The sequence below is a fragment of the Grammomys surdaster genome, unplaced genomic scaffold (assembly GCF_004785775.1).
Source record: "Grammomys surdaster isolate TR1022 unplaced genomic scaffold, NIH_TR_1.0 132, whole genome shotgun sequence".
NCBI lineage: Eukaryota > Metazoa > Chordata > Mammalia > Rodentia > Muridae > Grammomys > Grammomys surdaster.
In genome coordinates this window covers 1,360,218-1,369,849 of record NW_021604590.1, presented here as the reverse complement: position 1 = coordinate 1,369,849, position 9,632 = coordinate 1,360,218, and the positions used below count along the sequence as shown (strand labels likewise).

Sequence of the window (9,632 nt, the reverse complement as noted above, 5' to 3'; positions counted from 1 at the left end):
TCCCTGGCTTGCTCAGCTACCTTTTTTCTGTGGCTCAGACCCAGCTACCCAGAGGTGTTACTGCCTACAGTGGGTTTGGCTTCTTCTACATCAATTAGCTATTAAGAAAATATACCCACATTCCCACAGACCAACGAAAGGAGACATTTCTATGATTGATATCCCCTCTTTCCAGATAGAAATAGTGTTGACAAACACTAACCAGCACACTGCCTAGTGTGTACACCTAATCAAGGAGAGTGTACATTGAGTTATATCATGTTCCTTTTGATTGGGTGCATTTAGTAGAACTCTGATCACTGGGTTCTTATAGGTAGGCTTGCAGGCAACAGTTTTGACACCTGTTCATTACTGTGTGATAATGACTGTGCTTGTTAGCTCTGCTGGTCATTCACACTTCATTTTGGGGAACCAGAACTATTTAACTTTGTAGAAATTTTCTGTTATTCTATGTCGTTACAGGTATTTTCTCCCATTCCATGGCTTGCCTTTTATTTTCTTAATAGTTCCCTTTTCTATAGTCCTGTCTGTCACCTTTGTATTTATGTTTAGTGTTTTTGGTGTGTGTGTGTGTGTGTGTCTGTGGATTGAGACCAGGGCTTTGCAGTGTGCTAGGGAAGCACTTGGCCTATGAATCTACTCCAACTCTATGTACTGCATCTAAGAAATGTTTCTCTGCATTAGAATCATGAAGATATTTTCTGCACATCATCTCCAGGGACATTTCTTTTCTTTTCCCTATGTGGAAGCTGACCTAGCCATCCCTGATTCACTGAATACTAAGACTTCTTTCTCTATTTCCAAGGAGTATTGTTGACTGATAACTCTGAGTTGGGGTCTTGTACAGGGCTCTTTCTACGAATCTCCTAAGAAAGTCACTCTGCCCAAAATTCTGCCTCTTCCCTGTAGTAACCTGTGTCCAATGCCTGCTCAATGAATGGTCAAAAGTCTTGGCCCCTTTCCTACATTTTGGTCAATTCTGAAGGTCAGCTCATTTCCTGAGCTTAATAGAGGCCTTTGGAGTGAGAACACTGTAGTTGAGTCCTTTACGTGACTAACCCTTGTCTTGAGTGCTGAACTTCAGAACATGTCTTAATAAATGTCTTCTACACAAATTTCTGCTTCATGCGTAATCTGGGATAAGACTTGCTTGGGAGTGTTTGTGAAAGGTACGACATAGCCTTGTGTCATCTTTCTCCACGGATGTCTTCATCTGCTTATTGAAAGGTTGTTTCTTTCTCTGATGTATTGTAAAATGAGTTTAAATGAAGAGGCCATTTCTGACTAGATTTATAACTGAGAGTTCTGTTCCATTAACACATTTATCTATTCTTGGGCAAATGCTACACTTTTCAAATACTCTGAAATTATGATGTGTTGATTTTCTGACATATTTGTTTTGTCAAATAAAATATGTTCTTTAAAAAAAATATAGGCTATTGTTCTCATTTTGGTAGCAAATCTACTAAAACTGAAGCAATACAGAGAAGTTTGTCATGACTCTTGTACAAGGATAACATGCAAATTCTGGAAGCAGTTCATATTTATAAACAAACAATAAATGAATTACAGGCAATTATTAGCCTTTTCAATTTTATATATTTTAAAACAAGATTTTCAGATTCAACTGTGATTTTCCTAGAGTTGAATTAATCTATACATTGTGATTTTGAGGGGAAGAGTACCTTTCAGCATTTGATCTCCTGATCTATAATATGGCTTATATTTACATATAGTTAAATTTTCTTTAATTTTTATCAATAAGATTTTTATAACTGTCTATATTATCAGACATTGATTAGTCAGGTTATTCCTTGATATTTTATAGGTTTATTTTGTTATAAATGCTAAATATTTTAATAGATTTTAGAGGAGGGAATGTCCTAGGAGACATGCATTCTCCAGAGATCATTCTGAGCAGACTGTCTCTGAGGATGCAAACTTTGCACATGGCATCTGTTGTTTGAATATGGATCTCATTTTGTCAGATGGGCAAACTGCACTTTGTCCTACAGTTTTAATGTGTGCTGAAACCTTGCTTTTAATGGAATCACAAATTGGACTTGAAGCTAACTAACAAGATTTTAAGGGGATACAGGTGCCTGCTGCTGGGCCTGATGACCTGGGTTGGTTTGTAAGACCCACATGGTTGAGGTAGTGAGCTGACCCAAAAGTTTGTCTGTCTTCTGACCTCCACATGTACCCTCCTCACAAGCAAACAAATAAATATATGTAATAAAATATTTTAAAAATAAATTTTAGCTTTTGTTTTCACTTGCACACTAACATAGTTGACTTTTTCTGACATTAACAGCCATGATAAACTAGCTTATTACCACTCACTTGTTAGAACTAAGTATTTCTTTGCAATTTTTGTGTCCTTAATGTACACAATCATTTCATTGTAGACGATAGGTTTTGATCTTTGTTTTACCAATCATTACTTCTTTAGTGATGTTGTTATCATCCTTTTCTTATTCTTGACCACAAAAGGAAAAATTTCAATTTTCTACTGTTTAAGTGCTGTTGAAATTTAATTTTTATAGATATTTTTGGTGGGTAATTTCTCCATCTATATTTACTTCTGCTTTTCTGTTTGCTTTGATATCTTGAAGGATGATTTATATGGACATTAATCATATTCCTTTGCTCCTGGATTCCAACTGGGTTAATCCATTAGTAGGCTGGTATATTTCCTTTGGAGTACTTCCATGCTGGGTTGAATCTCCCTTGCTGTTCTAGAGTGTAGGCAGACTAGTGTGCCACGTCCAGTTGATAAGGGTTAAAGGAGCCTCCTGAAGATGACTTTTAGAAGGATGTAACCAAGACAAACAACCAGATTAGCTTTCTCTGGGCAGTAGGGAAATATAAGAATTGCTAAAGTGTTTTAAAAATTGCTTTTAGTATTAATGCTAACTTTTTTATATTTAAAGTTGTAAATATTCCTTCTGATCATTTTCCTGTAAATAAAGCAAGACACTGGGGATGGATCAATTTGACTTCCTAATTAGCAGTTATTGAACTCTCTTTGCTGCTTTGATCAAAAGCACTATCAGTGTAACAGCCAGCTGGACGACCCTTATCCCAGGACCAGCCAGCTGCCTGGAATGCTCCATGGATGCCTTGAAACGATTATGCAAAAGACTGAAGTTGATTGCCCTGGCTCTTGAAGCCACTGTCCCAGCCAGGGCTGTTAGAAATATTTGTGTAGCAGACATTTTACAATTGTAAACCTCAGTGAACCTTTTCACCTACCAGAGGTGGAGCAAGTCTCCTGTTGTAAGACCTACTATGATTGGGACCTACTAAGGGACAGGCCATCATTGATCCAAAACACCAGCCTTAATGGCTCTGCATGGTGTTAAATTATGAAGCTGCTGTGATTGGCCTAAAGAAGTGTGTGATTGGCCAAATGTGGTTATGATTGGTCTGAATACCCATTTTCACGCTCTAAAGGTGGGCTGCTTGGCCTCATTGAGACACTTCGGTGTTTCAATGTCAAGTTCAATAAAGACTTCTCTTTCCTTGACTACCTTCAGTCGTGTAGGCTGAACTGGTAACAAAACAAGCAAGCAAGCTCCCCAGAGAGCTTTAGTGGCAGCACAAGCAAGCAAGCTCACCTAGAGAGCTTTAGCAGAAGCTTGCTAGATGAAAAATGATAAACTCCACGTCAGTTTGCTAGTTGAGGACCCTGGGTGTGCATTACAAGTGGATCACATACTGCCTGGCTTCACACCCTCAACCCTGGGCTTTCTAAAAGCTCACTTTACACTTCTGAGTCCTGGGATCACAGTTCTGAGTACAGAATGTCTGCAACAGACAAATTGATGGGTGAAGTAGTTCTGTCAGCCTTAGCAATGGTCCAGGGTGCTTGAACTTGGCTTTTCACCCGCACTAGGATCTCAAACAATTAAAATTTGTGTAACATCCATTTTCCCAGTTTGGACTTCTATGTGCATTATTAGCAGGTATAGTTTGATCCCTGACGACCTGACAGATCAGGACTGTTGGTGATCCTTTCCACTCACATGAATTCAGCCTGTGGTATATATTTGCATCTGAGTGGTCCTGGCCACACCCAGCACCCAGCAGTTACTAACCAGCCTGCTACCTGGCTCCCACTCCAGCTTCAGAAAGCAGGCCTGGCAGAGGCAGGCACCCCAAGTCAGTTCTGCCGGTAGCTAATGAAGAGGTCAGGCAACCATCGGCAGGGCAGCTGAAGAAGCAGCTAAATGGTTGCAGGGCATTAAGGAGAGAAAATTGGAGGGAAGACCGGAATTTCCCTGTTACGAGAACAGTTAACTCTTCAGGGGCAAGGGTTCCATGGAGATACAGGCTGAGGGCTGTTACAGTAGCTGCTGCAGGGGCCAAGGGTCCCAGACCCTCTGCCTTCATAGAGACTGTCACATTAGGGAGTGTCATTTGCTGTTTCAGCCTGCTCCTGCTGCATTTCCAAACTTGGAAGGAAATGAGAGCTACTAGAGTCCAGTATTTGAAGCCCTTCTTGCCTCCTCATGATTTCTGTACATGTAGGGTGAATGAGCCCCCAGCCAGCTGATGGATGATGTATGTAACTCCCGAACATTTATATCCAAGCTTCTAAAAGTCAACACATTGCATTTTTTCTCCTTTGCCTTGTACTTACATTCTGAATGACAAAAAGCAAGGGAGAGGTCATCGAAGACTGTCTTGAAATATTTCTTAATTATATACACTAGAAATTATGCTTTCCTGATGACCAAGAGAGAGATGTGAGTCCTCCACAGAGCTTCTACTTAATGATAAGCTATGTATATAATTTTTACATATTATTTTAAAAAATATCTTCCTTCTTTCAGCTCCCTAGGCTGAGGCTTTATCTTATTTATTTAGTTTTTTTTTGCACAAATACATGTATAATTTTCTTTCCACTTAACACCGTCAATTGCAAAATAAGATGATAATATGATAATGGAAATAATATTTTCTTTATAATTTCATTATGTGGAAGAATTAAATATTCTCATCTTTGCATCTTGCCTTCCATCTTATATTTATGGGCAGAATGGTGTAACAGCATAATTATGAATTCTTTCACCAGTCAGCCATTACTGTGAATTTGCCATCAAATTCAGTAGAGACACCAATATTTTCTTAATATTTTTCTTTTTTTATTAAAAAGCTTTTTGCTGATTCTTCGAGGGCTTCACATCGTGCACCTCAGTCCCATTCATCTTCTCCTTCCCTGGTGCCTGTCTTCCACCCTTACAACCTTCCCAGAACAGAGAAAAAAAAAAACCTTACTGTGGAAGTTGTAGTACATCATAGAGTGGCCCACAGTATACATACAGTTTTGTTCACCCTTCATTCTCCTTTGCTTGGAGATGTTCATTGCAATTGTTTGTTGGTCTAGTACAAAGCCTCTGGCATCTGCTACTCTATCAATACTAGAACCTCACTGGGACTCCTCTCAGATATCCTGTTACTGCCCTGTGTCATGGAGACCCTGTGTTTTTTTGATCTGTAGGACCTGCCCCTTCCTGCACTCCAGCAGTTCCTTGATAGGGTAGATATTGGGGTGGATCATTCTGAAGACCTGGATGTAGGCCTGAGAGGCATCTGAACTCATAGCTTGCTGGCTCTCCTGCTCTCCTGCCTTTAGAGATGGCTCACTAGCTACCCTATAACCAGCTCTACCTGTAGTGAGAATTTTGGTGTCTTTAAAAACATAAAAATGTTATGGGGATATGTATTTGTTTTAATCCCAGGTATAGGATAAAGGGCTGCTTCAGATTGTTCATACCAGCTGGCTATGATTTGCTGCATGCTCTGGCAGGAGCATGATTTTGCCAGCTGTGGATAGTTTCTTCAAGTGTATGACATTTAGAATTGTGGAGACTCTTGAGAGGCTATATAAATGCAAGAGCCCCCAGAGAGCAGTGAGCTGCTGCTCTTGGTGCTGGTGGTTGCTGGTTGGAGATATCCTAGCAAGGAAGATCAAAATTGCCCCAAGGAACTCGATGCCCCTAATCAGCAGGAAGTAGTCTGAGGAGATCAATGCCCTCTTTCCACTCTAGCCTTCTTTCTTTTCTACCTAGTGTTGAGGGGTGGGGGTTGGAAGAGATAAGGGTGGAGAAGGGTGGTAGAAATAAGAACCAATAAAGTAGCCGAAAGTCTGGCGACATCTACCCTGCTGTCCAGGCAAGGTGCAGGACCACTCTCTTGAGTGTTGCAGCTGGTGAGGAAAATGATATTCCCTGTTTATGTATTATGGCACCAGGCAGGGCTCATCTCGGACACGGTCTTGCCTCTTCAGGCCTGCACAGTGCCAAACTGGTAGTCATCTCAGGCTAGTTTCCTGTCCAGGTTCCTTAGCGCTTGTCTGATGGTCTTCTTGGACCCCCTTTTCACCCAGCCTGCCTGAGTGGTCCCATGGGAAGGTCATGTGTCTTGGGCTCACTTCAGCCTGAGTCTACAGTCTCAGGATTCTTCAAGTCTCTGACTTGCTTCCAGTCCTGGGAGCTTGTCCAGGCCTGTGAGATGCCAGACTGGTGGTCATCTCAGGCTAGCTCCCTGTCCAAGCCCTCTGGCACTGGACAGGTGGTTGTTTCAGGCTTGCTTTTTTTTTCAGAGTGTGTTAGACTACTAATTGTTCAGATGTTCATAGGTCAGAACACTGAGCGTAGACATAGCCTCTCTCCTCCCTGCCACCTACTGACATGTGACATAGCAGCCACACCTGCAATGTTTCTAGGGGGCAAGCTTAATGATTTTCCCAATTTTCTAAAATTTTACATAAGGTTTAATATTCTACTTTTATAAGTAGCTTTGCAATAAATGTACATTGTCAAGAAGATAAACTCTTAAAGAAAATATTTGGACAAATTTAATTATAGAATAAATAATTTATGTACATTGTTACTTCAGATGAAAGCTATTAAAGTGTCAATAATCATTTCCTTAAACTATAGGTGGTAAAGTGGCTCTTATAATGAATACAGAGCAGAGTTTTGTTGCCAGAATGGATGAAGACAGACTCTTCCATCGGTCTAAGTTGCTACAGTTTTACTAACGGTTCACAAGGCTTTCTGCTTTCTCTCTTCATCTAGATTTAAACCTTAATTATGTTACTGTAGAAACAATATGGTGTCTTAGTTATTTTCTTATGGCAGTCATAAAATAATTGATGAAATACTTAAGGACTGGTTTATTTGGGTTCACAGTTCAAGGAAACATAGTCCATTGTGTTGAGGGAGACATGGCAGTGGAATCTGGCAACAGAGAAAGGGGGTGTCTGCACTCAGCATGTTTTCTCCCTTCCCCCTTTTTATTTGGTGCAGGACCCTAGCCCCTAGGATGCTGCTGCTCACATGCAGGGTCACCTTTCCCTCATTAGTAAAACAATTCTAGAAATACCCTTGAAAATGCATCCAGAGGAGTATACCTCATTAATGTCTTAGATATTTCTTAATCTAAACAAGTTTACAGTGGTAATTAACCATCAACTATAGTTAAGACACAAAACAGCTGGGTAACTGGAAAGAAATCGTGAACAATGGTTAGAAAAAGAAAAACAAAATTTGTTTCAATTATATTTTCTGAAGTCAATTTCTTGTGTTGTTTTGTTTCTGTTTGGTTGCTTCAAACCCTGTTCTCCCACTGGAGAACTCTATCCTTAGGGCTGCTTGAAAAGCAATTGTGGCTTCATAAAAATCAGCTCTGATGTATGCAGTCGCTTTCCAAAGCCAGAGAAAACAGCGCAGTGCATTGTTTCATCACCAGAGGAGATGTCTATGTTGGGATGCAGGCGACTGAGGAGAGGGGCTTCTCATTAGATGGGTCACATCTGTGTTTCCTTCCTCCTTGCAGAAATGGTGCCCCTCCTGTGCCTTTTCTCTCCCACAACCCTGTGCAGTGCTTTCCTGTAAGAGGAGTTCTGACAAAAACAGGCGTGGCAGCCATTATGATGGTGTGATTCTGGAGACTTGTCCCCTTTGCACTGTTTATGTTTATGATTATGGGAGTGACATCAGGGTATTTCGCTCTCTCATCATCACACCTCCTCCCTGTCACTTTACCTTAAGTGAGCTTCTGTGTAGTTGCGAGAGAAAGCTATGCATGGTGCAGTCTGTTTGGATTTATAAACTGAATATCAGAAATGACACTGGTGGTCTTCATAAGTTGCTTCTACTGGGAGGAATTACTGCATCTGGCTCTGAGTATCATCCTCGGGCCAGGCATGATTTGGTTCTCTGTTTAATCAGGACTTTCAATAATCACTATTATCAGAATGACAGTGCGACAGACATCTCTCTCAACCTGAAAAGGGAAATAAAACAGAGCAACTTAGCCTGCACCAGGCGATGGTGTTGTACACTGAATATAAAGAAATGTTTACTTAGGTGCTTCCAACACTAAAACAACAAAATGCCTGCAAGTTGGTGTTTTTTGTTAGCTAGAGGGTGTGTATATGGGGCATGGGGATTCTGGGGTCAGTATATCTCTGTGATATTGCTAGATGGGAATTTTACCTTAGGATGCCTGTCCTCTGTGAAGGTGTCTCTGTTTGTATTTTCCTTGCTCGGTTCTTTGCTTTTTCTTAACTTTTATCAATTAACCATTCCAAAATAAGCAACCTGACAGGAGGAGACAGATGGGGGGTAACTCCTTTCTACCCTCAGGCTGTAGAGACGAGGCTGCCAGATTCATACAGGGAGGTAAAGACCTAAATACAGAGTGAAAATAAAAAAATTTAAAAGTAGAAAATTTCAATGAAACAAGTCATTTTGGAGGAAGGGTGTGATCAAATCTCATAAAATATTGTATCTCCTTTCAGAGGCATTTGGAAGTAGTCTGAGGAGAGAAGCTGGAGTCAGGCTGGGGTGGATTAGCCATGTTAAAAACCTTCTCAGTTGATTAGCTTTTACAACAGTGTCAAGATGTCATTTGAAAGATATTTAAAGTCCAGTAAAACCAGAACTATGAATCTTTCATAGCAATTATGCTGACACGATGTGTGGACTCACTCGTGCCCTTGCTCTCTTTCAGTTATGTAAAGTCTAGATGATCCCTAGGTACTCTTAGGAACCGTGTTTCAATGCACAACTCCAACTTTCCTTTATTTCCTGTTCCCATTGTTCTTCCTTTCTCTAGTAATTTCTATTTTAATCTCTTATCCTTTGAGATGGATCTATTCGTTGGGTTGCTAATGACAAGTTTTCTTCTTTTTTAAATGACTTATTATTATTTTCTGAAAATAATGCTTCATGGCATAAATGGGACACAAATACAAAACACAAAAATAGAAACACAGCATTTTCATTATCCATTCACTCATCAAACGACACCAAAATCGATTTCCTATTTCGGCTACTCTAAGCAGTGTTTAGACGAATCCATGAGTGTAAATACCTCTTTGAAATGCTGGTTTTATTTGTTTGTTTATGGAGTTTATGTTAGGGTCTATTTTAAAATTGTCATTTGTGCTTTTTAATTTTTATTAGCATATTCATTGTACAAGACAGTGGCTTTCATTGTGATATTTTCAGGCAAGTGAATAATATTTACACGTGGATCGTGTTTATATTGCCTATCAGGTGATAGCCATCTTCTGAAATGGAGCCTCTTTGACTTTTATGTATGTATGTATGTAT

At 40.1% G+C, this 9,632-nt stretch overlaps 2 non-coding genes across 2 annotated transcripts; one reads left to right on the top strand and one right to left on the bottom strand.

Annotated features, from left to right (window-relative positions):
* The first annotated feature begins 1,439 nt into the window (after window positions 1–1,439).
* On the top strand, window positions 1,440–1,548 carry LOC114616799. The gene has a single exon (XR_003710690.1). It is a non-coding gene; the product is annotated as a U6 spliceosomal RNA (small nuclear RNA).
* A 5,064-nt stretch (window positions 1,549–6,612) lies between these two features.
* Window positions 6,613–6,741, bottom strand: LOC114616803. Its single transcript, XR_003710693.1, has one exon. It is a non-coding gene; the product is annotated as a small nucleolar RNA SNORA17 (small nucleolar RNA).
* Between the last annotated feature and the right edge of the window lie 2,891 nt (window positions 6,742–9,632).